This window comes from Oryctolagus cuniculus, chromosome 15 (assembly GCF_964237555.1).
Source record: "Oryctolagus cuniculus chromosome 15, mOryCun1.1, whole genome shotgun sequence".
Lineage (NCBI taxonomy): Eukaryota > Metazoa > Chordata > Mammalia > Lagomorpha > Leporidae > Oryctolagus > Oryctolagus cuniculus.
The window spans coordinates 22120898-22148468 of record NC_091446.1 but is presented as its reverse complement, the minus strand read 5'-3'; the positions used below and the strand labels follow the sequence as shown (position 1 = coordinate 22148468).

The following is a 27571-nucleotide window of genomic DNA, read 5'->3' as shown; positions in this document are numbered from 1 at the left end:
CAGTAGATTATCTGCTATGAAAATGTTGCAGTTACCATAGATGAAATACCTGGCTTAGTTCCTTATATAAGAAACTCTTCATAAATTGTAGCTAGAGTAATTATCATCAGAGGGTACAGCATACCTGAGTTGAAGGATAGCTCTATAAAAATTTTAAGATATTCTAAAATAAAACAAAGATTTTTTTTAATTTTTTATAGATGATTATTCCTCATATCTCCCAAATTACTCTATTCACAATATAGGCTCAAAGCTAACTTAAATTCAAGCATAATATACCTGACATTCATAACATTATCATTTTCCCCCACCATAGGGATTCCAGTGTTCTGCATACAAAATAGATTCTTGCTCTCTGTGGTAACAAACTTGGCTTGCAAGATTAATTCCAAGATCTGCAATCTTTGTCTCAAAAATTTAGCTCACAGCATGTAGCCTCTGTCTCTTTCAGTAGCATCGGGCCTCTTGCACCCATCAAAATGTTTGATAATTAGTAAGCTGAGATGATGTCACAAGGAAAAGACAAGCCCTAGGTAGACATATTTAACCTGTCATTTTTAAGGCACCCGTTTTAGGATCACAAGGTGTTCAGAAGACACAAGAGCCATTTTGAAAGTGAAAATGGTGATTGTAGAATTTTAAGCAGTAATAAATACATTAAGGCAATTCAATTCAGCCTGCCACAAAGGCTGGAATTGCAGTGAGGAGCAAAATATGGCCTGGAATCCGCATCCAGCAGAGAATGTTCTCCAAATGTAAAATCTTATGTGTTTAATATTAAATTTATCCACCATGATCTATTGTATTCAACCTAGATAACCCCACCAGTCAATGGAGCTGACATCCTTTTGTTTACAGTATTAGAGAAATTAAACTGTCAGTGTTCATTTCTCCTGATGGCTATACCAACATGTCCTATTTTTATCTAAGAGACTGATTTTAATTGCAAATCATCCTGGAGGCTTCAGAGTCCATAGTTTCAGATTGCTATCTTCTGATGACACGCAGAATACTGGGGTCAAAGCCATCAGTACAAATGAAGGCCTATCGTGTCAGAGAAAACAAAAGCTAAACACTTGTTCCTTCCTGCCTTGAAGTTCTCAATTTAGGAGGCCCTGAACAATGTCACATTCAGAGATGACATCATATTACTGAGAGAGCAGGGAAAGAACCTGAGAATTGTTTCCAAGGATTATAGCAAACAGCTATGAGATAAGGGAAATACCCCTGTCCATGGAGTTGTCATGGCAATGACTCACTCAACCGAGCATCTAGGGAATCAACCCAAAGCCTGCACTCTGGCGTTGTCACTGGTATTGGGCATAGTGCTAGCCTTCTTTTCATTTCTGAAGTATCTTGAATTACATCAAGTGAGGATTTGAGATTCAAAACCTCACAGGGTTCTCCAGTCATGGGACTACAAAACAAAGCAACAAAAATGAGAAACAGTGGGCACTCATCTCTGTTCTTTTCTCAAATCAAACCATGCCTGACTCTAGATTAAATCACCTGATGGGTCGACATGAAGAGCTGCCTATGCACATTTTTTGATCATAGACAGTACTTTTCCTGTCCACTCACACTGTCTCCTGGCATCTCATATTGCTTCCCATCACTCCAAACTCTCAGCCTATATTTAATCCTTACCTCTTGTGATGTTTTCTAAACCACAACCAATCCTTTCTCTATTCATTCTTACAAAACGTCTATTTTCTTACTGCAAGCAGGAAATGTAAGAAATAGCAGTCTTTCAGCAATCCATAGGGATGAATTTAAAAAGAGGAAAGTCAAAGCAGCACGCTTTTAACTCGAAATTTATTTTGACCCAGCATCATTAGCATCATTGGGAAATTTGTTAGAAATGCAAATTATCAGGTAATATATCAGACTCATTGAATCAAAAACAGAGGTCTGGAGATATATAACTCCACCCTGTGTTTAACAAATCTCCCAGGCAATTCAGCTGTAAGGTTTCTGAAACAGTGAGTGATAGTAGCCAGATTTGGTGTAGCAAACAGTTTTTGCACGCACTGAACACGTCTACTTTTTTAATTTGAGGAGCACTTTGTTTTGAAAGATTTATTTACCTGAAATTCAGAGTTACAGAGAGGGAGACAGAGAGGTCTTCCATCTGCTGGTTCCTCAGATGGCTGCAACAACCACAGCTGGGCCAGACCAGGAGCTACATCCAGGTTTCCCATGTGTGTGTAGGGGCACAAGCACTTGAGCTACCTTCTGCTACTTTCCCCAATCCATTAGCAAGGAGCTGGATTGGAAGTGCAACAGCCAGGACATCAATCTGTACCCATATGGGATGCCATCATCACAGATGGTGGTTTCACCTGCTGCACCACAATGCTGGGCCCTGTAGAGCACTTCTTAACCTAAGATAAAGTTCTTTTGGACGATGGCTCCTGTTCATGCTTCTGTGTCCTAAGTGCTTAGTTATATGCGTTGAATACAATGAGATGTTATAAAACTGCTGTACTTATTCAAAATACAAGGATTTCAAGGTAGAGAATCAAGATAAATGGAACCTATACTCTGTAGAAGCAGGTTAGCTTTGTAGTTATAAGTAAAGTTTTTGTAGTCAGAGGGATCTGGGCTCAAGTCCCAACTCTATTGGTTTCTTGGGCAAGCATTTCCTGGGCAGGTTATTAATGATTTCTAAGTTTCAATTTTCTCATCTATAAAATGTAAATCACCAAGCCAATTTCAAAAGGTTGTTTGGGTTTGATGTTGACATTTTGGATATGACACTAAGGGCATGATCCAAGAGAGAAAGGACTGATAAGCTGGATTCATTAAAATTAAAATTTCTGCTCTGAAAATGACACTGATAAGAGAATGAAAATAAACCACACTCTGGGAGGAAAGCAAAAGTCATGTTTGATAATGGACTCTTATCTAAAATATACAAAAAACTTCTAAAACGCACCAGTAAGAAAATAAATTATAGAATTTTAAAAAATGGGCCAAAGATCTTAACAGACACATCACCAAGCTGACATTCAGAGGACAAGCATGCTATGAAAACATATTCCCTGTGGTATCATCAGGAAAATGTTAACGTATCAATAAGGCAACACTACGTATTTGTTAGAATGGTCAAAATCCATAACACTGACAACAGCAAATACTGTTGAGAAGGTAGAATGATAATGATATGGTGCGGATAGACAGGCAACTAATTTAGTCTGAAGTGAGTTGGAAGTCTTGCAACTCTACAATAAAGTGTCATCTCTTTGTCATTCAAAGATATTCATCTTTCTAAGATGTCCCTGTGTCCCCTCCAGGACCAGGAAGGGGGAGGTGCCATGAATATATGGGCTTCATGGAGGGGTTGTAAACATCCCAGATCACTTCATGTACGCTGAATCACCACGTCCTACTTCACAAGAAGAGACTGGGAACAGCTAGGGCTCTCCTCTTCTCCAAGGACCATGACTGGGGTTGCTATCCATTTTCTTTCTCTCTCTGTTTCCCTTTGGGAAACCCTCTGGCCCACTCCTGATGAATGCTTCTCCATGTGGGATGCTCCACTTTCACACATGAATGTATTTCACTTCCTGGTCTTTTAAGTGCACCTAGTGCACCTAAACGTCTCCATTTTGAATTCTTATCTCTATGTGAAGCAAGAACCTGAAATAAAGGTTAGAACACCTATGTCCCACACAGTAGGAATTCCAATTCATTGCTGTGAGGAAAGCAAAATGGTATAGTCATCTGGGAAGATAGTTCTGTGGTTTCCTAAAAAAACTAAACATATTCTTACCATATGGTCCAATAATCTTATTCCTTGATATTTTCCAAAAGCTGTTAAAAACATATATCCACAGACAAACTTGCATTGGAACAACTTTTAAAGCAATTATATTCATGGCTGCCCAATATGGAAGCAATCAAGATATCCTTCATTAGATCAATAGATAAATAAACCGGTATATCCAGACAATGGCTTATTACTCATCAATAAAAATAAATGGATAATCAAACCATAAAAACACAAGAAGGGACACTATATGAATACTGCTAAGCAAAAGAAAACAATCAGAAAACTACAAACTATATGATTTAAACCATATAACATTTTAGAAAGTCAAAACTATGGAAACAGTAAAACGATGAGTGATCTCCATGGGTTAAGGAAAAGAGGAGATGAACAAGTGGGGCAAAGAAAATACTGAAGGTAGAGAAATGTTATTCTGTATTGTCTGAGGATATATGCATGAGTCCAAACTCATTAAATATTAACAGAATGAATTCTAATTCAAACCATGGTCTTAGAATGATAATAATGTGTCAATGAAGGTTCATCAGTTATAACAAATGCAGAAGTCTGGTGGGAGATTCTGTTGAGGGGAATTACACAAAGGTAGGGTAGGGGGTATGGGAAATATATATATGTATGTAACATATATGTACATATATATATATATACACACACACATATATACTCTTTTCTCAACTTTACTGGGAACCTAAAAGTGAAAAAATAGTCTATGTTAAAAAAGAAATGGCTGTGAGATACGTTAGATGATCTCTCTAAGTTGTACTGTATAATTATAGGCAGTTTAAATATGTTAATAATTATTATTGACTTTGACTCTTAAATATGATATTGGTGTTTCTTCTAAGAGTTAAATATCTCATACTAGATATTTGTTTGCCAGAAAGCTACTAGAAAAAAGACATTTTCATGTTTAATACCCAATGGTCATCTCATTCCTGTCAGTTAATCGTTGCTTGTCCAAAGCTGATTAGAATATGAGCCTATAGGCCACATCTGACTTGAACTCCAGTGGGTTTACTTTCTTACTCCTGTCAGAAGTCGTCTCATCTAGAAATATCTCCAGGAGTGGCTTTCCTTTCCTTTCCTTGCTCTGGGATAGTCAGCTTACCTTATTAAACATAACATTGGCCAGGGAGCTTGAGTTTTAAATTACTGTAGTCAAGGCTACCTCAGTACTTGTACACAAGTTAGGTTCATAAATTCAACAGACAACTTTAGCTTTCAGACTTGTCAGTGTAATAGTCTCAGGTCTCTTTATTTGCCAAAAGGGTCCATTAGAATATAAGTCGCTCCATCAGTCTTCCAGTTTTCCAAACAAACATCTGTTTGTTTTGCTAAGCCACATAAAGAATGAACAAGCAGTAGGGAGACTCTGGATCACAATTATTTGGTAAAAGTTGTCACAAAGCCTAAGTGTTGCCTCTTATTGGTTTCTTTTCTTTCTCTTTCTTTCTTTTTTTTTTTTTTGTTTGTTTTTGTTTTTGGACAGGCAGAGTTAGACAGTGAGAGAGAGAGAAAGGTCTTCCTTTCAGTTGGTTCACCCCGCAAATGGCCGCTACACCCAGCACGCTGCGCCAATCCGAAGCCAGGAGCCAGGTGCTTCCCCCTGGTCTCCCATGCAGGTGCAGGGCCCAAGGACTTGGGAAATCCTCCACTGCCTTCCTGGGCCACAGCAGGGAGCTGGAATGGAAGAGGAGCAAGTGGGACAGAACCGGCACCCCAACCAGGACTAGAACCATGGGTGCCGGCGCTGCAGGCAGATGATTAGCCTAGTGAGCGGCGGTGCCGGCCTCTCATTGGTTTCTGCACAGGATGTGCACACAGCTGATCAATTACTGTAAGCCATGAACTGCTGAAAAGCCTCATGGTATTTACCACATGAGAGAAGGAAATCTGGATTGCAACCGGTGATGGCATTGTCAGTGCCTTGGGAGATTTCTAGCTGTGCTACCCTGAGCTCCATTATATATCCCCTCAAACATCTCAATTAAAACAAACCAAAACCAACAATAATCCTGGATATTCCAATGTAGCTTCACATCTGTTAGATTCCACCCAAGACTCTAGCAGACACTCTTGTTAATAAAATCTATGTTAATTCCTGAAGCAGCTGGAACTGGACCATGAAACTGTTTTATTTGTTCTGGTTCAGAAAAATGATAAGAGGACCAAATTACTGAGTTTCTTGTTAAATACTCATATATAATTTACTTCCATATTAATTTACTACAGTGTAATTTTGGCCCACCAGTAACAAAATTTCAAGCACACTTATTTATAAATTGTCTGTACTTCATTAATTTAACCCTAGTTTAGCTAGTTTAGCTTGTATATGTTCTGACTTCAAAAGAGAGCTGGTTTCACTACCTTTTGAGTTTGGGGATGAGGTTAGGTAAAAAATTAGTAAACAGATCATATTCAGAGAACAGTGATTTATAGATTCCAGGATATCATGGAGACATTATATTCAATGCATTTACAAGAGCAGAAACTCAGGCAAATGATTTATTATCATTTCCATTGCTTTAGTTATCATAATGATGTTATTATGATAAAATCTGTTTCATTTTGGTATTGTAGGTAGAAATTTACTCAGAGAAGTATGGTTTTGAATCAAGAGTATCGAGGGCCATTTTTCCTGTGTACACAGTTGTGGGGTAATAGTCCATTCAATAATAGTCCATTAGGCAGAGCATAGTTAGGACCACAGGAAAGAAGCTACTGAAAAACCACTGCAGTTTGCCCCGAGTTGAAGTGCTGTTGTGATCTTGGGTGAGTAACTGTCTACACCACAAAGCTCCATTAATAGCACTGTGCTTCACACTGTTTAACAATATCATGCCTTTGCATAGACTGTTCTCTGTACAGAAGTCACCCCCCTCCCCCCCGCCGCTACTAAAGCCATGTAGTATGTTTTTCCACTTCCTTCAAGTTTCTCCTCAAGCAATGCTTTATCAGACCTTTTTTGGCTCTTTTTACTTAGAGATGAATTTGTCTACAACAACAACAAGCAAACTTTCTAATAGTTACATTGTACATATAATATGTTGTGGTGGTATATATCAGTTCCTCTCAGATAAGCTTGATGGCTAAGGTAAGTGAAGGCCTAAATCAGGAGTGGGAAATGCCTGGCCTCCGAGCTGTCTAATGCCTGAGAAATCATTTCTTGTGGCCCTGCCCAGGCAAGAGCAGGTGGGATTCAATAAATCTATAGCAGCTTAACTTTCAAGTTGATAATTTTGTAGAGCCTGAGAATTATGTTATAAATATCCAAAGGCCCTTGGCAGAAAAAATATTCCACATCCTGGGTAAGCCCACTCACAGCCCAAGAACACTGCAATCAATGAATTTCTATGAAATCTCAAGCTTTACTTTTAAAAAAACAAATGTAGCTCTCAATTTCAAAATCTATGTTTCCCCTAATATAAAATAAAATTTTATTATAGAATCTTCAAGGGGAAGATAAATCTTCTTGTGAAATAACACAGTGTTAACTGTTGATTTCTAGTAACACTTGATACTAACCTTGGTGTTCGTGAGTTCTACAGTCCAGAAACAAAAGCAAAGAGACACGTGGTGTCTAGTTTCTCATCTAATCTACAAAGTATAATTTAAAACATAATTTTACAGATCACTGTCTCTCTGTTCCCCACACTCAACACAGTTTTCTCTACTATACTCTTAGCTAATCATATCCTTTGATTTGTAAATTTAGTAAAGATAGGTAACTTTTATAGATTCTTTAAGCATACTTTATTTATTGATAAAATTCATTGTTTCCAAGCCATCTTCTCAATCAGCCAAGTTAATATGAAATATCAAGTAAAATTACTCTGGAAGAATTATATACTGTTATAATAGTTTTATAGTATTTATGTCAGCTTTCCTACTTGTTTCCTGACCTAAATTATTAAAATTCTTCATAAGAAGGATATTTGTTTCTTGTTTTTATTATTGTTTCATTTATTCCTTTTATAATTATTATACCTGTTTTGCCAGGGAAAAATTACTAAGCTTTATGTTAAAGGAAAATGCCTGTTTTGCTGAGGGTTAATAAATAATAAGAAATTTCCAAGATTTGCCAAGATGAGCATGTGCTGTTTCTAAATTTCATCCAGACAATTTACTATCTTTCCCCACAGTGTTCTCCCAAACTGAATAAAGACTTGCACCACTGCAGGGAACCCAAAAGGAAATCTCTGTTGGCAGCAGTCCTTGGGAAGACACCTGTGCTATGTCACTGAAAGATTACCAAGGCCCTTAAATCAGAATGTTATGCCCAATCACTGGAGAACTCCTGCCTTACAAGGAAATTTGTCCAAACATGAATTAGAATCAAGGACATGTGGCCAACTTTGAAGGACTGCCTCAAGAATCTGTCTCTCAATCATACCTGGTGACAATCCATGTCATGAAAATAACATGCCACACCACTCAGAACAATAACTCAGCAGCAAGTTGTCTTCAGGGAAACACTTCCACGCTAATAATGGAGTTTAACCTGAATGTGGAAAAAATGCTTCATTCTCCCAGAACTGACCATTTCTTTATGTTTAACACTCCATGTTATAACCCATCCACACTTAAACAGCTCCACAGAGCTCATTTTTATCAATGTAAAGATCACTGCTGAACAATTAATTCCAATTCTTCCTTGCTATCCAGGAACAGTTCCTAATATCAACATACAACATGATGCAAAGATGCATAAAATCTGAGCCAACTGGAGTCAAGTAGAAACAAAGAGAGTCCCATTATTTATTTCAGGCTCTCCAACCATTTAGAACACTGCCTAAAAATGATCAGAAATAAAAAACGGTAATCATATTCATTGCAAGGTGTCAATTTTCATTCCATCCATTGCTCTGTTCTAGAATTAAGGAAACATAAAGTTACAAAAATGGGACATTTGAAACAATTTGTGAAACATAATGAATATAAGTAATACAAATACTTCAGTACTTTATTAATGAAGCCTATTCTGCTATGACACCAAAGCGCAGGATGGAAAATCAAAAATAAACAAGTGAACCAAAATCAAACCAAAATCATTGGCACAGCCAAAAACCCACCAGTATAGTGAAAAGGCAACATATAGAGCAGGAGAAAATATTTGTGAGCCACATAACTGGTAAGAGTCAAAACTCCAAAAATATGAGGAACTCCTATAAGTCAATGTTAAAAAACAGAAACAAAAACTGAATAACCTGATTTTTAAAGACAAGCTAAGCACATACATTGTTACTTCTCTAAAGAAGAAACACAAGTAGAAATAGCCAACGAGTAAGTAAAAACATGTTCAATGTGACTTATCATGGAAATGTAAACCAAAACCATGAGAAGATGTCCTTTACAACTGGCACATTGGTCTTTAAAAATAAAAGACAGTGTCAGTGGGATGTGGAGGAATTGAAATCCTTGCACATTGCTGATAGGAACACAAAAAGGTACAGCAACCATGGACTGCATTATCGTGATTCTGCAAAAATTTATAAGTGGCTACTATATGATCCATCAATTCCCTTACTTGATATTTACCCAAAATAATTGAAATTAGGATCTCATAGAAGTATTAGCATTCTCATATTTTTGGAGCAGTATTCACACTACTCAAGATATGGAAACAACATAAATGTCTGTTGATAGTTAAATGAATAAAGAAAATGTGGTATATATTCACAGTGGAATAATAGTCACCCTTAAAAAAGGGTGGCCTGCAGTATGACAACAAAGATGAACTTTGATACCACTATGCTACGTGAAATACGGTCACAGGAAAATACCACGTAATCACATTCACGCCAGGTGTCTAAAATAGCTTATTTCATAAAATCAAGAGTAAAATTGTGTCTAGAAGGGTCTGCAGATGGGGAGAAATGGGCAGTTACTCACAAACTGATGTTTCAGTCAGGCAAGGTGAGTCAGCTCTGGGGATCTGCTGTGTAACCCTGCCGTATTCTCCTAAAGGTAACCAAGCTCCTTGCTTGCAATAGCACCAATCTGATGAATGCATTTTTTTAACTTAACATCAATGGAATACTATGGTAGTACCCTTATGTGTTTGGCTCCTTTTGATTCAAGTTATGTTTAGGAATTTCATTTCCTTTTTTGCATATGGTTCATTTGCAGTCCTGAGTAGTTTCCTAAGGAATGACTATTCCTTATTTAATTGATCCATTCTTACTTTCATGGATTTTGAGTAGTTTGCTCAGGTTAACTTTAACTGATGCTGGCATAGGCTGTTTACAGTCCTCATGTTATAAACATATTATTCAAAACACAAAACAATATATAGCATATGCTAAAATATTGTGTGAAGGATCCCATAGAGAATTCCAAACACTACTTGTGAGCCTCAATTTTTGCTGCTCAATTCCATATATCTTTATTCTACTCTTTATTATAATTTTTTTTTGACAGGCAGAGATGCAGAGAGAGACAGAGACAAAGAGAAAGGTCTTCCTTCCATTGGTTCATCCACCAAATGGCCACTACAGCCGGTTCTGCACTGATCCAAAGCCAGGAGCCAGGTGCTTCCCCCTGGTCTCCCATGCGGGCGCAGGGCCTAAGGACCTGGACCATCCTCCACTGCCTTCCTGGGCCACAGCAGAGAGCTGGACTGGGAGAGGAGCAACCGGGACAGAATCTGGGGCCCCAACCGGGACTAGAACCTGGGGTGCCAGCGCCACAGGCTGAGGATTAGCCTAGTGAGCTGCGGCGACGGCCTATTATAATGTTTTCTAAATTAACATATTTTTTTCAGTATTTGTGGGAAAATAATTCAGAAAATGGGTTAAGTTAATCGCAAAAATTCACCACAAAGTATTAGAACCTACTATTTTCTGTGGATGTGCCAAACCAAGGTATGGCATAAAGCAGGATAATTCTTCTTTGAGTGATATCCCCCAGGGCGGACAAAAATTAAGTTAATAAACAGTAATGCCTATTTGCTGATCTATGTATTTAAAAGTTACTAATCAGTCTGAGTTCACCTTTGGGGAATAAATATCAGACCATTAATCCTCGATTCCCTGACAGAATACATTATAAACACAGAAATCCAGAGGGTTGAGAGACAAGTGCTCTCAAACTGACATTTTCTTGTCAATGTTGCAATCCTCAAAATGTAGCAAAGGACAAAAAAAGAAACACTCACAGTGTTTCATTGTTAATTATTTGGAGTTTTTTCTTCTACTTAGAACACCTAACCACAAAGTAGATTGCAAAACTTTATTTAGCTTGATTTTCTAAAGGCTTGTATTTGATGAGATTCTAACACATCACAACAGAGTTCTATCTTCTTCTTCATATAAACCTCTATTTATTCATTATTCTCAGATTGTTTGTGAGGCTTACAAATGGCCCTAGTTGGGGAAATGTATCTAAACAGCTACAGATTGATGAACATGTAAGGTCACTACGGCACTTCCTGTTTTATACACAGTTAATGCTCAGTCTCTTTTCCCTTCCTTCCACTAGCAAGATCGCCACCGCTAGCAGAAAACAGTGCCTGAAAAACACAGATGCTAAGCTGCACGTCCCTTTATTTTCTGGTGGAGAGTTTTATCCAGCAATATGAGCCTGCTTGGCAATGTTCAGGGGAAACCAGAATTAGTGGGCATTAAACACACTCAGGGACAACTCTGAATCCCAGTTTCTAACTCTCCCAGCAGGTAGAATTCTGGATGCCCACAATGGTAGCTCGTTCACCGACTAGCAAGATTTCTTAGATTTTTTCTCCTATTCTTTCTTCATCAATTCGTATATTCACGTTCATCACCTACTAAATAAGCTGTCATTTCCCAATCTTTTTCCCAGATGTGCTCTGAGAGAAACTGAACGCAGGCATTTCCTCTCTTATAAACTTCAAGTCTTCTGAAGCCGTGCTAGTAAACACCAACTGAGTTCTGAAACCCTGATTCAAAGAGCTGCTGTTAATATGTCTGTTGATGGGTGAGGGGGATTTAAATAAGATTCTTCACTGAAGCTTTTGTTGGAATATTAAGTGAAATGTGATGGTCCCACATGAAGCACAAGTGCTTTCCAAATTTGATCAAAGGCCTCCTTTTGTTTTATCTGCATTTACCTTTGTGCTAAAGACGCTTAGAGCATAATTTAGTGTATGATGATGAGTTTCAATATATATAATAATTTGCAAAATACATACATTGGCTCAATATTCAGCAGATTCCTATAAAACTTTAAAATTCTTTATTATGGGTTGATGTTTTGCTGTGAAGACAATTAGCCAGAAGATCCTTGCTACTGAGTGTATCAGCAGCCTGTGTATCAAGTAAAGCACTTTTTGCTACAAGAAACTGAAAGACCACCAAATAATTGTAAGCCAAAAAGGAATTAACCAGTTGACAGAACTATAAAAGCAAAGCCTGGATGGCTTCTGACTGATGAATTGGGACTTGGAAAACATCACAAATAGCTGGCGCTGTGGCTCACTAGGCTAATCCTTCGCCTGCGGCACCAGCACCTCAAGTTCTAGTCCCAGTTGAGGCGCTGGATTCTGTCCTGGTTGCTCCTCTTTCAGTCCAGCTCTCTGCTGTGGCCCTGGAAGGCAGTGGAGGATGGCCCAAGTGCTTGGGCCCTGCACCTGCATGGGAGACCAGGAAAAAGCACCTGGATCCTGCCTTCGGATCAGCACAGCGTGCCAGCTGTAGCAGCCATTTAGGGGATGAACCACCTGAAGGAAGACCTCTCTCTCTCTCTCTCTCTCTCTCTCTCTCTCTCTCTCTAACTCTGCCTGTCAAAACAAAAACAAAAAAAATCACAGACCCACTCCTTTCCAACTTTGTGTCCACCTCTATTCTTTTCCTTGTAGTGTATTTATCCTCAGACAAGCATGATTCTTATCTCATGATGTTCACAGTGCTCTGAATTGCATACATCTTAAGAAGGAAGTGTGTTATTAGTAAAAAATGTATATAGTTGGGGCTGGTGCTGTGGCATAGTAGGCTAAGCCCCAGTCTGGGGCGCCAGCATCCCATGTGGGCATGAGTTTGTGTCCTGGCTACTCCACTTCTGATCCAGCTCTCTGCTAATGGCCTGGGAAAGCAGTGGAAAATGACCCAAGTTCTTGGGCCCCTGTAGCCATGTGGGAGACCTGCAAAAGCTCCTGGCCTCGGATTGGCTCAGTTCCAGTCAGTGCGGCCAATTGGGGAGTGAACCAGCAGATGGAAGACCTTTATCTGTGTCTCTGCCTCTCTGTAGCTCTCTCAAATCAATAAAATCTTTATAAAAAATGTATATAGTTAAGGAAACTGAGGTTCAGAGAGTTAAGCAATTGTTCTCAAGTGATACAAATGGAAAGATGGCTATGATTTTCACATGAACTTTTTCAACACATAAAGTTTACCATGTTAATTTTTGCAGAAGCCAATTGTTCTTTCTACAAGGATAGTCATTGAATTAGATTTTTAACTCCTGGAGAGCAGCAGTAGTGTCTTGCTTAGCTCTGGAGTGCCCTGCACCATGCACAGCATCTGGTCAAAATTACTGCTTTAGTCTGTGTTTGTTAGTCACGAGATAGCCAGTGGTGGTAAAGATCTTTTGATTTGATTTGAAAGGAGATTTAAGATTCTCCTAATTCATACTCAGGTTGGCAATTTATTCACTATCCCACTATCTTCATTAAATAAATGGAAGTACTTTATTTGTGTGGGCAGGACAAGCATACCCCTTATTGCATTTAGGGTAGGGGCTTAAAAGAAGATAGATGGCCAGAACAGTTTCTTCTGTGTTTATTGATGTTGCACTACAGGAGCCTGAAGTCCAAAAGGAAACAGAAACACAAGCCCCAACTCAAAGACAAAAGCCGCAGCCGCATTTGTCTTAACTTTGCCCTCTGCACCAGATTGTTTTTATTTTTATTTTTTATTTATTTATTGTTTTTGACATGCAGAGTTCAAGAGTTCAAGAGAGAGAGACAGAGAGACAGAGAGAAAGGTCTTCCTTCCATTGGTTCACCCCCCAAATGGCCGCTACGGCCAGCACACTGTGCCAATCTGAAGCCAGGAGCCAGGTGCTTCTCCTGGTCTCCCATGTGGATGCAGGGCCCAAGCACTTGGGTCATCCTCCATTGCCTTCCCCGGCCACAGCAGAGAGCTGGACTGAAAGAGGAGCAAGCGGGACAGAACCCGGTTCTGGGACTAGAACCCAGGGTGCTGGCACTGCAGGTGGAGGATTAACCTTGTGAGCCACAGCGACGGCCACCAGATCAGTTTTTCAATGATTACCTTGAGGTGGGAAGGTCTAGCCCAGAGGCCGCCCCAGGGCATAGAATGCTCTTTTCCATAGGGGATGAGTGGCATGATGCACCTTCCTCACACCTGTTCTTCCCCTACTCTGAGGACCTCACTGAGTAGGACACATTTACTTAACTCTAGTTTATTTATTTTAAAATCTCTGGATCTAGTATTCACACATACTTCAAGTTATGTAGTATTAGAAGATGAAAAGATAAATTAGTCTGATTCTTTATGTTATTGATGAGACAAATGAAATTAAAAGCACATGTCTGTGTGTGGGGAGGGGAGATGTTAGCCAATAGTTATGAAAATGACAGATTTATTTTGTTGACATAAATAGACTGAGATAGAAAATGACTTTCCTGTCTACAGTCTATTAACCAGCTAGAGAACTTCAGCTCTAGACTGTCTAGAGCAATTAAGTATTTGACACAAGACATTTAAATTAAATATGAAAATGGTAATGGGATCCTTGAGGGATAATGTTGGCGTATTGGACACCCTGACTTGTTAGTTGTTCATTGGTTAATAGTCAGGGTCAAGAATAAAGATGTGTAACAGGAAGGATTATGGCAAATGCAATCTCATCATGAAACAAGGTTAATGTGGCCTATAAGGAGATTCAGGTGGCTGTAATCTGAATGGTAGTCACACGGCCTGAGTTTTGTCACTTACTAGAATAAAAAACATATTTTTGTGAGGCTTAGTAGCTGAATCATTAACACATACCTTTTGATTTCCTCTGAATTTATATTTGTGTTAAAATAGAGGATAGGAGGGGGAGGAAGGAAGAAAGTATTATATTCTTAGAATTGTATCAATGAACTATAAGGAATCTCTTTTCTTTGTATTAATAACATATTAACAGCCGGCGCCGCGGCTCACCAGGCTAATCCTCCACCTTGCGGCGCCGGCACACCGGGTTCTAGTCCCGGTCGGGGCGCCGGATTCTGTCCCGGTTGACCCTCTTCCAGGCCAGCTCTCTGGGAGTGCAGTGGAGGATGGCCCAAGTACTTGGGCCCTGCACCCCATGGGAGACCAGGAGAAGTACCTGGCTCCTGCCATCGGATCAGCGCAGTGCGCCAGCTGCAGTGCGCCAGCCGCGGCGGCCATTGGAGAGTGAACCAACGGCAAAGGAAGACCTTTCTCTCTGTCTCTCTCTCTCACTGTCCACTCTGCCTGTCAAAAAAAAAAAAAAAATAAGAAATAACATATTAACATGAGACTTGATGAGATTTGTGTTGTAGAAGTTATCCGACATTTGCTGTAATGCTGAGAATGTATTAATAATTTCTTTAAGAAACAGAAAAAAATAGAGGGTAATATCCATATGTGTACTAGTGCAACATATATTACGATGTTGGAATAATGGAGAATCACTGAGAAACATTTAGGAAGTTTAGATCTTTGCCAGAAAAATAATTTTGAATATCAGTAAACTAATAACTGTCAAGGGACATTATTTACAATAATGCATCAAAAATTCTAGATTCTATCATTCTAAAAATACAAGTCTCAAAGATCATTTCTTAGGGGCCAGCTCTGTGGCACAGTGTGTTAGTCCTCTGCCTGCAGTGCTGGCATACCATATGGGCTCCAGTTCTAGTCCCAGCTGCTCCTCTTCCAATCCAGTTCTTTGCTATGGCCTGCTATGGCCCAAGTCCTTGGGCCCCTGCACCCACATGGGAGAATGGGAAGAAGCACCTGGCTCCTGGCTTTGGATTGGTGCAACTCCTGCTGTTGTGGCCATTTGGGGAGTGAACCAACGGACTGAAGACCTTTATCTCTGTCTCTCTGCTATGGCCTGGAAAAGCAGTAAAAGATGGCCCAAGTCCTTGGGCCCTGCACCCACATGGAGGACCAGGAAGAAGCTCCTGGCTCCTGGTTTCGGATTGGCACAGCTTCGGCCGTTGCGGCCATTTGGGGAGTGAATCAATGCAAGGAAGACCTTTCTCTCTGTCTCTCCCTCTCACTGTCTGTAACTCTAACTCTCAAATAAATAAATAGAATCTTTAAAAAAAGATAATTTCTTATAAAGTATTTCATGGAAAACATTGAAAATCATTGATTTTACTGCCCATGCATTATGGAGGATTAATATCTTTAGGGTTTTCCAATGATTTTATCTCTAAACCTGGATGCAGAGATGTCAAGAGAAAGAAATTTTCATAAGGTCTAATTTTGATGACAAAAATTTTGAGAACTTGATAATTATTGATCATAGAGATCTTGTCAAATTTAGTTCTAGAAAGAAATAAATTTAGTCTGTCACGGATACTCGATGTGGTGCAGGTACTCTGCTCCTCATCTCATATATTCTATCATATAACCCTCCTGGCAGCCCTAACAGTAGGTACACATATCCTACCTTTAGAGAGGTAGCAATGGAAGCCTAGAGAGGTTAAATTACATAAGTATCTGATCTGGGATATGGCATAGCTTTGATCCTCGATTTTCTGACACAAAAGCCATGCTCTTTTATTATTCACAGGTGTCTGAAATGTGGTGATTTTATGCACAGAAATAAATCGATGACACTTTACCAGGAATTAATAGGAAGGTTAAGTAGCTGTCATGTCACAGAAGTGGCATTGAACTTGCAAGAGTTGATGCTTACAAATGACACAGGCATATTTAAGCTGCCAAGATTCCTTGAGCAAAACTTCTGTGGTAGAAAATTAAGTTGACTAATACCTATACAGTTACAGAATTACACATTTTTACTTAAAAATACCATTAAGATGTTTTTATTCAGCCCCTTCCTTTTACAAAGGAGAAAAGCAATATCCAGGGAAGTGAAATGCTTTGCTCAAAGTCACAAAGCAAGGAAGACTGGATCTCAAGTTGATCCAATTACAATCAGTCTCTTTGCCACTGTGCCACAATTACTCTATTATATAAACTAGCCATTCACAGAAGCTAGAGACATTGAGAGGACAACAACTCTGAGCAGCATTTTCTGACTTTCCCTACATTGCCTGGGGGAAACATTAGAGATATAATGAGAGTCAGCAGCAAGGCAGCTAGAGCTGGAATTTGAAAGATGCGGTGGAACCAGAAGGCAAATATCATTAGTGCTGGACATTGATGGATAGCTCACTATTTTCCATTTTTCCTTAGTTATGAAGCACATCAGTAAAGAGTGAACTATGTCATCAGTACCAGGCAAAGGCGTGACAATACCACGAAAAAGTAAAAACCCTGAAGGTGCTGCTGACGGCTGTAGCAAGTATCTCATGGAACTAGCATGGAAGACTGCTCATCTCAACTTTCCAGCATACTCAGGCATTCCACTAAATACTGCAAAGAAGTACTACCTTTCCTGCAGCACTTTGTAACATTTAGAGGCAGTTGAAAGAAATGAGAAAACTCTGTTATATTTGCTCTGGATGAAGAATGGAAAATATTAGTTATTTGGCAAGGAGTTGGTGGTGGGTTGCCGAAAATTGTTGAAATACTCAGGTTATTTTTTTGGAGTTGGTTTATGAGATATTCTGTTTGGAAAAGACAGAGATTCGAGGTCAGGTGATTGTTCCTGGCATGTCTACAGGCTCGTGTCCTAGCACACTCTGAGGGAATCTGATTCCTTTCATGTGTTCATCCATGAAGTTCTCAGGAATGAAGGAAATCACAAAGGATGAGAGAGGAATAAGGTCACCTGCCTCTCTGGTCATTTGGGGTCAATCTTCAGCAAAGATGGACACTCTATATCTGAGGAGCAACGCGATGAGATCAAAACTTCCTTCTGTGAAGTTTACACAATATGTATGTTCAAATATTTGACAACAGTGAATGTAAGGGAAACACCTATTTCACAATGAGAAAACACATAACAAATATTTTGTAAGGCAACATAAACCACCACAATGACCAAATGTAAGAAGAGAAAATGTGGGGACTCCCATGCTCTATGTGTCTTTACTGTTATCTATTTTAAATTCATTCAACTGCCTTTTGGCTTCAAGTACAGCTGTAAAAGTCTTTCTTACATTATGAAAATAACATTAATTAAAAGCCTCAAGGATCTAATTTTTAGCTGTAACTTTAAATAATTATTTATTTGCAGGGTACACCTCCGAGAAGGGGGGGAGAGAAACAGAAAGAGAGAGAGAGAGAAAGAGAGAGAGGGAGAAATTATCTTTCTCTGGTCTACTTTTCAAATTCTTGCAAATGTTATGGCTGGGCCACTGATAGCAACCAGAAACTCAATCCAGGTCTCCCAGGTGGGTGGCAGTGACCCACCTACTTGAACAATTACCATGGCCTCCCAAGGTCTCCATTGGTAGACAGATGGAATCTGGACCCAGAGCTGAGAATTGAACTTAGGTCCTCTCATATAGGGAGAGGGTATTTTAACCTATGGCTTAACTGATTAACCTTAACCTTTTTGTTTTTTAACTTCCAAATTTATTTGAAGTCTTTTCACAATTTCTATGTCTCCTCCAAATCCTTTTGCAGTCCATTGTAATTAGTTTCCCCAGCACTACCCGTATTAACTCTTTCACTTTTGCTCATGTCGATTCACTGGAAAAAGTTGGAAAATAGCATAATTTCCCTTAAACTCTTTGACTCACTGAAATTTCTATTGTTTGTGGACTTACCCTCATCATTCACCCCATCCCAAGGAGTAGCCATCTGAAGGTGTATCTCTTTTTGTGTGTGAAGCTCTTAGTTAAATGTTGTGTGTTATTTCTCAAATGAAATCTGTCACTTTTCCTGCACAGTATTAAGTATACCTTACAAGTAGGCTTTTTAGGTCATGTTTTGAAATAATCTGTTGCTAGCAACTGTGTCTTCCTTTCCCCAGGAGACACTACAAAATCTGTAGTGTTCTTGTCTTCATGTAGCTCAACATAACCCAATAGAACTCAATCAGGTCTGATAATTCACCATGCCCTTCACATTAACATCATCAAACCTTAATATTGTGGCCCATCATTTCCTTCAAGATAGAAATATATGCATCCCAGTCTCATTAAGCGTTCACAGTAGACTATGTTTCTTTCTGATACTGTTATAATGAAAAGTCACAATACAATTGTCTTAGGAACATAGTTGTGTCCTAAAATGGCAACAAATATATTTTACATATTCTTGTTGGAAGGATTTTCTGAAATATTCTGCAAACCTAACATGAATTATAATGATAATCGTAATCATGACCATAACAATATCAGTAATAAATGGGTGTCAGAGAAATTGTGCAAATCTTTCAATGGCAAAACAGATTCTAATTTAAGGGAATTAATTTGATGGACAAAATGGATACAGAGACATTGCAGGAAGTCATATATAAGCAGGAAATTTACCTTGCTAATAGTAGGTTCCGCATATTCCCTCAATATTTTTTTTAGTTAAAGAATTAAAAAAAAAAAAGTTAGGACCATGTCCATACACAAGAAGTTCAGATTTTCATTCATAGGCCCAGACAATTTCTTTTTGGTTACAGATTGTCTTTAGTGTCCCTACTATTACTCTCTTCCAGTTCTTGATCAATATGACAGCAGGGATACAGAGAATTTTGTTTGATATCCTCACAGCTAGCCTCAGCAGAAAATACAGAATCCAGCTTAGAGAAAAAGTGAGCTAAAGAGAACAAGCTTAACTTAAGATCTTTTTGTCTTTTTAATTCTTATGTGGCTGCAACCAGGGAATTTCTGTCAACACACCCAGCACGACTGTCCAGTTAAGTTTTAAATAACTCAGGAGACTAGCTTCTTACTGTTGCTCCTGGGAACTTCTGTCTTGTAACAGGCCTGATGTTTAGGAAGTTCTTCTTGATATAATATCCCTAGGCTCAATCCTTGAGAAAATTTCCTCTGCACAATTTCATGTCCAATGAAGGAATCAGCGACAATAAAATACATAAAAGAAAGCACTTTACAAATCAAGAGGGGGAGAGGGTTACAGAGTATGGAGGAGCAGTACTGGCAGAGCTCATGCCAGGAAAGAAAGGAGGTGGGAATAACAAGGGTACATCCAGAGAGAGTAAAAGTCTGCAGAGAACACTGTACTTGAAAAAAAAAAAAAAACAAAACAAAAAAACACTGAAGTGGCATCATTGACAATGGAATCAATGTAAAATTCCCTTCTTAATCCTGTTTCATCATAAATGGACCTCTATATGCAGATTTTCGTGCCATCTTTCAGTTTGTTTAACTCTCAGGCTGTTAATTCAGAACGTATATTTAATAGATTTAAAATCCCTCTTCTGTTCAGCTTAACATTTACAACATGTTAAACATTCGCTCTGGAGCACTCTGGATAGTAGTGACTCAAATAACTCACCAACCCTGACGAGCAGAATAAAATAATTACTTCTCACAGACAACCACTCATCCTCACCTCTTCTAATCACATCTTCTATACTGTCTTTTTTTAAACCTCAAGTTCTCAACAGGGTAAATATTGGAAAACTTTAATAGAAGGGTGGACAAAAGCTAAAGAGAGCTCTATACATAATATTTCATTATACATGCCATACACTATCTTATCTTAATGGATTCATGTGATGATGGACATCTTGGCTGATTCCTTATTTAGGCTATTGTGCAGTGTTGCTTAAACATTGTGGAGCAAGTATCTTTGTGATTGAATATGTTTATGTCTTTTTGGTATATACCCAGTAGTAGGACTGCTGGATCCCATGGCAAGGCTACTCTGTCTTTAAAAAATGTTTAATTAATATAATAGGAACAAATTTTGTATATTTCATATTTATAGTTTTAAGAACATAGGCCTGCGCTGTGGCTCATTAGGCTAATCCTAATTAGGCACCTGGCTCCTGGCTTCAGATTGGCGCAGCACGCCGACCGTAGCAGCCATTTGGGGAGTAAACCAACGGAAGGAAGACCTTTCTCTCTGTCTCTCTTACTGTCTAACTCTACCTGTCAAATAAATAAAAAAAAAAAAAAAAAAAAGAAAGTGAAAGTTACACAGAGAAAGAAGGAGAGTCAGAGACAAAGAGAGAGGTCTTCCATTGGCTGGTTTATTCTACAACTGGCCGCAATGGCCAGAGCTGTGCTGATCTGAAGCCAGGAGTCAGGAGCCTCCTCTGGGTCTTCCCACATGGGTGCAGGGGCGCAAGGACTTGGGCCATCTTCTACTGCTTTCCCCGGCCATAGCAGAGAGCTGGATCGGAAGTGGAGCAGCCAGGACTCAAGTTGGAGCCCATATGGTATGCCAGCATAGCAGGCATAATCTTATCCTTTTTTAAATTCCTTTTCAGGCATTTCATCAATCTCTCCATCTTCACATTCTAAAATTGAAATGTTGTTCTGTTCATTTTGGGGAGTCATGTTGTCTTCTTTATTCATGTTTCTTGTATTTCTGCTTTTATTTTTGGGCATCCGTGGAAACACATGTTTGTTTTCTCCTCTGAGGTCTTTTCTATTTGAAACATACCTCTATTATTTATGGAGTGGCTGCTCTCTCAGTGGTGTCCCGAGGTGTGTTCTGGGTCAGGCCAGGGAGCTCTATCCAGGGTTCAAGTGCGGGGCAAGACTCCAGAGGGACGTCCATTCTGGGTGTGGCACATCTCCTCCATCATCGGTGGGGAGGGCATGATTGTGTTGGCTGGCATGCTGACAGATGCTGCCCCTCTCTGCCAAGGTGAATCAAAGGCCTAGTGTGACCACACAGGGCCTATGCACCCCAGCATTCAGGTGCGTGAACTGCACAAGGATCTATTCACTCCTCAGTGTGAGCGCAGACCCCTCTCCACGACCCACTCAAGCACTCAGAATGCTTGACCTCTGGAGCCTGATGCAATGGTTTCCTACAGGCCCAGCTACACCCCACACCCTGTCACCTACTCACAGGATTCCCACTGACAGGGCACAGGGCTTCCACATGCACAGGGAGCAGGGGATACACTCAGCCCTGGGAGCCTCCCCACCCACAGAGAGAGCCATGTCACTCCCGGAGCCAGCTGCCTGCCTGACGGAGTTCAGTCAGTGCTCCGCCTTAGCAAGTTGAGTCCAGCACCTTGATATGGTGCGGCGAGGTGAGTCACTTCATGGACCTAAGTGGGTGCCCCGCCCACTGCCCACCCTCCGGGCCAGACTCATAGTCAGGGGCCCTGAGCTTTCACCTCCCTCCAGTTTAATGGCTCTCATATGGAAATCAACCAACAGCAAACACAGGTGAGCACGTGGGGGGAAATCTACCCTAATCCACTGTTGGTGGGAATGCAAACTGGTGCAGCCACTGTGGAGACAATGTGGAGGCGCCTCAGAAATGTGAGTATAGACCTACCATAGGATCCAGCCATCCCACTCAGGAATTTACTCAAACCAACAGATATCACCCCAATAAAATCCCCAGTCATATGCAGGTTACAGCAGCCTTTCCCTGCCTAATTTTAATATTGTGCTTTCTCCCTGCTGGTTGGCAGGTGCCTTGGTAGGGGTGAGGGGGGGAGAGGGAGACAATATGCCATACTTGCATGGGGTTAGGTGGGCACTCTGCCCCCAAGTAGCACCTAAGGACAGACTCAAAGCCGGTGGGGACCAAGACGTTCTCCCTCAAACATTGTCACCCGTGGCACTGGCTGCTGCCAGTTCCTCTCACTTCACTCTGAGAAGATAACTCTTAGTTTTTTTTTTTTTCTTTAATATTTAGTTATTTATTTGAAAGGCAGAGTTACAGAGAGGCAGAGAGAGAGAGAGAGAGAGAGAGAGAGATCTTCCAACTGCTGGTTCACTACCCAGATGCTGCAATGGCTTGAGCTGGGCCAATCCAAAACCAAGAGTCAGGAGCTTCTTTCAGGTCTCCAAAGCAGGTGCAGGGGCCCAAGGACTTGAGCCATCTTCTACTGCTTTCCCAGGCCATAGCAGAGAGTTGGATCGGAAGTGGAGCAGCTGGGACTCAAACCAGCACCCATATGGGATGCCAGCACTGCAGGCGGCAGCGTTACCTGTTATGCCACAGAACTGGTCCCGATTCTTAGTTTTTAAAGGAATCTCCATACTGTTTTCCACAGTGGCTACACTAATGTACATTCACACTAACAGTGTAAAAGAGTTCCCCTTTCTCCAACTGGAGGAAATGATGCTGAGTGAAATAAGCCAGACACAGAAAGACAAATACCGTATGTTCTTCCTTTTACATGGGAGCTAAAATTTTTTTTAACTTTCATTTAATGAATATAAATTTCCAAAGTACAGCTTATAGATTACAATGGCTTCCCCCCCATAACATCCCTCCCACCCACAACCCTCCCCTTTCCCAGGGAGTTAAAATTTTAAAAGGAAATTAAGTAAAAAAAAAAAAAAAAAAAAAAAAAGAATTACATTTGTGTCATTTTTGCTGCAAATACAGTTTTTCAAACTTTTTTCATCTTTTTCAAACCAATGGTTAATAATTATAATTATATAATGATATAATTATATAGTTTTAATGATCTGTATTTTAAAATTTATCACATATAAGTGAATTATACATCTTTTCATTTGATTATTGTTTATACCCCTGCCTGTACTCCTGCTGAATTGTGGTCCTTTTACTTTTTAGTTGCTAGACTCTTTATCTTGTAGACATTAAGTATTTGACTATAATGTGAGTAAAAATATGTTATCTCAAAAATTTAAAAAAGAAAGGGACGAAGGAAACATGCTATATAGTAAGCAAGCTAGTTACTAGCTCTATGGAAGGTTGCTTTTCTCTTCTAACTGGATGGCTAATCAAGAACAGAATTTTCGAATGAATACTATAAAGTAAAAGAAACAGACAAAATTCTAAGGGTATCTTCGGGAAAGGCATCCAAAAAGGAGAAGATTAACAGTATAATTTCATCTAGGCCAGCTAAAGTAGGTGCGTTCTATTTAGAATGTTAGCCTTGCTTTGTACTATAAAATGTGTTGCTGCAGTTTCGAGAGCTCCATAAAATTAAAATCATTGGGTTACATGGCTTTTGGTACAAAACTCCGTTATCAGTATAACTCATAAGACACTGTGTGATAGAACCCTTGCACTACCTCTGTAGAATCTTCTCTGCTTTCTGGCAGGATGTGAATTGGTTGGGTGTGACTTTCTTGGCAGGTGCTGCACATACCAATGCTTCAGGGGACTCCAAGTGCTAATGTTTCCTTGAATGATAAATGACACTTCTTATGTCCTGCCTCAACTTCTTTCTTACTTTTGGGGACATTGTTTAATTGCCGCATGCTCAGGAAAGCCTTTCCTGACTAACGTTATCTTCTGCATTGGTCATTTACTTTGTTGTAAGTTTTAAGAAAACCTGGTGATTTTCTTCTATAAAATCTTTGATTGAACACATGGTTACACCACTAAATAAGTAAATGTGTCCCTAATTTAACAGTAAGTTCCATGAGGAGGGAGACCTTGTTGCTGTTCATTAACATCTCCCTGTGCCACTCAGGGCTCCTTGGATGGTGAAAACCGTCCATGGTTTTGTTTATTAAATAACTGGTTATGTAACACATCTTGCAAAAATAGAAGAATCATTAACAACTTCCTGTGTAAAACAGGCAAAGAAAGCATTTTCTAATGTGTATCATTTATAACCTGCTTAAGTCATGACAGCAATGTTCCAAAGGACAGACACACATCCCAACAGGCCCTAAGAACATACCCACATAATGATTTCACTTCTTCTCAATATTCTCCCCATTTAAATCTGTGGCACTTATATTTCTTATATATTCTGTGTAGTTTAAGTTCTAAACCTACTGAGAAAGGACCCATAAGCATGTTTGAGCAGTCAGTGCACTATTAAATCATGTTTACCATACTACTGAAAAGTAACAACTTGAGTATATGCCTTCAAAAATTTAAAGGACTCCATGTTACTTTTATATTATGTAAGGGGTAGATAGCTGTGGTTTTTAAATTCAAATTTACAAGTACATCATAAGAGGAAGGACAGGGGAGGGTGGGATGGTGTAGCAGGTTAAGCGGCTGCCTGCGAAGCCAGCATCCCCTGTGAGTGCCTGTCAAGTCCAGCTGTTCTACTTCCAATCCAGCTCCCTGTCAATGTGCCTGAGACAGCAGCAGAAGACAGCACAAGCACCTGGGCCCCTGCCACCCTTGTGGGAGACCTGGAAGGAGTTCTGGGATCTGGAATTCCTCCTGGCCTAATCCTAGCCTTTGCAGCCATTTGGGTTTTGAATTAGAAGATGAACAATCTCTTTTTCTCTCTCTCTCCCCTCTCTGTGTAAATCCACCTTTTAAATAAATAAAGTAAATCCTCTTTTTTAAAGATGAAGACATTCTCTGATATTTCAAAAATAGACAAATTACATAATTCAGAGGCTACTTGATTGAAATTTATAAGTAAAAGGGATAAGGACATTTTAATGGTTCGTGTATCAATAAACGATGCAAGTGAGGGGTAATAAGTGTCCAGAAGCATTACTGAGGTGACAGCACAGTAACACGTGGAGCAGTGGGAGGGAGTGCAGGGAACACCAAAGGGGGCTTGGCCTGCAGGGATACACAAGCATATCTAACATCATCATTCTGAGGTTGAATCATCTACTTTCAGAGCACACAGTAATGAAAGATCTAAGAATAGGAGCTCGGGGCTGCAAATATTCTAAATGTCTCAAGTTGGAGTCTGAAAGTAAGCAGGAGGTGATACACAAATACCCCAAGCTGAAATGCCATGGCCAAATGTGCAAAGAGGAAGGAACTAAAAGCAAAGAGCCAAGGAGAACAGATAGACTTGACCTTAGTCTATGAAGACCTCCTTCATTCCCCCAGTACTCAGTTGCTTCTTTTCACCTTATTCATCCTGTGCCCACTGTTTGCTTCTTTTTCCAAGTAGTTTCACTGAATTATAATTGTTGTACAAAGTAGTAAACATATTTAATATGTACAATATGATAAGTTTGAATGCCAACACGTGGTATACCATCATTAAAGTCAAGGTCATAAGCATACTCAATGTTTTTTGCAAAGCCTCTGTTTCATTTTGTTTTGTTTATAGCAATAATCCATAGTCTGAGATTAATCCTATTAATGAATTTCAAGGTGCACAATACCATATTGTTAATTATGACCACTGGGAGGTTGTGATACTTCAGGTCATCATTACCTTTAGAGCACGGTGTGCCTTGTCAATCCAGTAAGGTCAAGCAAACCATGGTCCACCTTCTACCACTTTCTTGGCCAACATAGTTCATGGCATGAAACCTGGTACCTGCAGAAATATTAAGTTTTAAGTAACTTGCTATAAATACAATTCCCACCATCATTCCCAAGTACTAGTCTAGAAATCTGCCCTTGATATAGTGTTGATATAATGATACAGTGATATATCATTATTGTGTTTTTTTGTTTGTTTGTTTGTTTTGTTTTGTTTTACAGGCAGAGTGGACAGTGAGAGAAAGAGAGAGAGAAAAAGGTCTTTCTTTTGCCGTTGGTTCACCCTCCAATGGCCGCTGCAGCCAGTGCACTGCAGCTGGCGCACCGCGCTGATCCGAAGGAAGGAGCCAGGTGCTTCTCCTGGTCTCCCATGGGGTGCAGGGCCCAAGTACTTGGGCCATCCTCCACTGCACTCCCTGGCCACAGCAGAGAGCTGGCCTGGAAGAGGGGCAACTGGGACAGAATCCGGCACCCCGACCGGGACTAGAACCCGGTGTACTGGCGCCGCAAGGCGGAGGATTAGCCAAGTGAGCCGCGGCGCCAGCTCATTATTGTGTTTTTAACTCAATAATGCTACTGAAACAGTTACAACCCTTCACCAACACTGTTTGTTTATACATGAATCATTGAAATTTCTCCATCCTTTTTCCTTTTCCTTATAAATTTAAAAGGCATAACAGAACAGCTGTACATTTTCAGATCCAGCTTTCTGTTGCAGGCAAGCTTCCGGTGGAATGTCATGGCTACCACAACATGTTAAATTTGAAACTACAATGGTGGCATTGCTTTTTCATTTTCCTTCTTTTCTTTTTGGACGAACACTAGGTCTCAACAGCGCAGGTAGCTCAGATTCTCTTGATATTGTTTGCCTTAATTAAGCTTGTTTTTTGGGTTATGCTGTTAGTTGTCTGCTAGGTATTCCTGACTTGTAGATTAAAGGTGAGTTATAAGAAGTTATTTTTATTTTTTATATTGGAACCTGCGGTAAACTCTCAAAATTATAATAATTTAAAGGTTAGTTGACTCAAGGATTTATTTAATTGTACTTATGTCTGAAAAAAATTACAGTCATCCTGGTTACTGCCTGATACTTATAAGACCAGAATTTGGTGCATCAGTGCATTATCTGGAATGGAAACAAAGAAAGAAGAAAGAAAAATAAATCCCATCTTTGTTTCATTTATATTTGTTCAAGAAATAGTAGGAAATCAACCCAGAAAAGAATTATGGCATGCCTAAGAATGGATAGTGGAACAAATGGTAAACTGGAATCATTTCTATATGCATTAGTTTCTCCTTTGAAACAAACTTTGTCAGAGATAGTAACTTTAAATAACAGCTCCTTATATTGGTAAAGGTTATAAATTTAGCTGAACTCATCTGCTCTGTCCTAATTGTTGGGTTCAGGCTT

The 27571-nt window shown here is 39.6% G+C and overlaps 1 long non-coding RNA gene across 3 annotated transcripts in view; it reads right to left on the bottom strand.

Moving 5' to 3' along the window:
* Window positions 1–27571, bottom strand: part of LOC108178418 (uncharacterized) — a 316045-nt gene that overhangs the window by 64103 nt on the left and 224371 nt on the right. For all 3 annotated transcript variants that reach the window (XR_007911120.2, XR_007911121.2, XR_007911119.2), the window contains one exon: window positions 26111–26215. This is a non-coding gene — a long non-coding RNA (uncharacterized lncRNA). The remainder of the gene's footprint in view (window positions 1–26110; window positions 26216–27571) is intronic.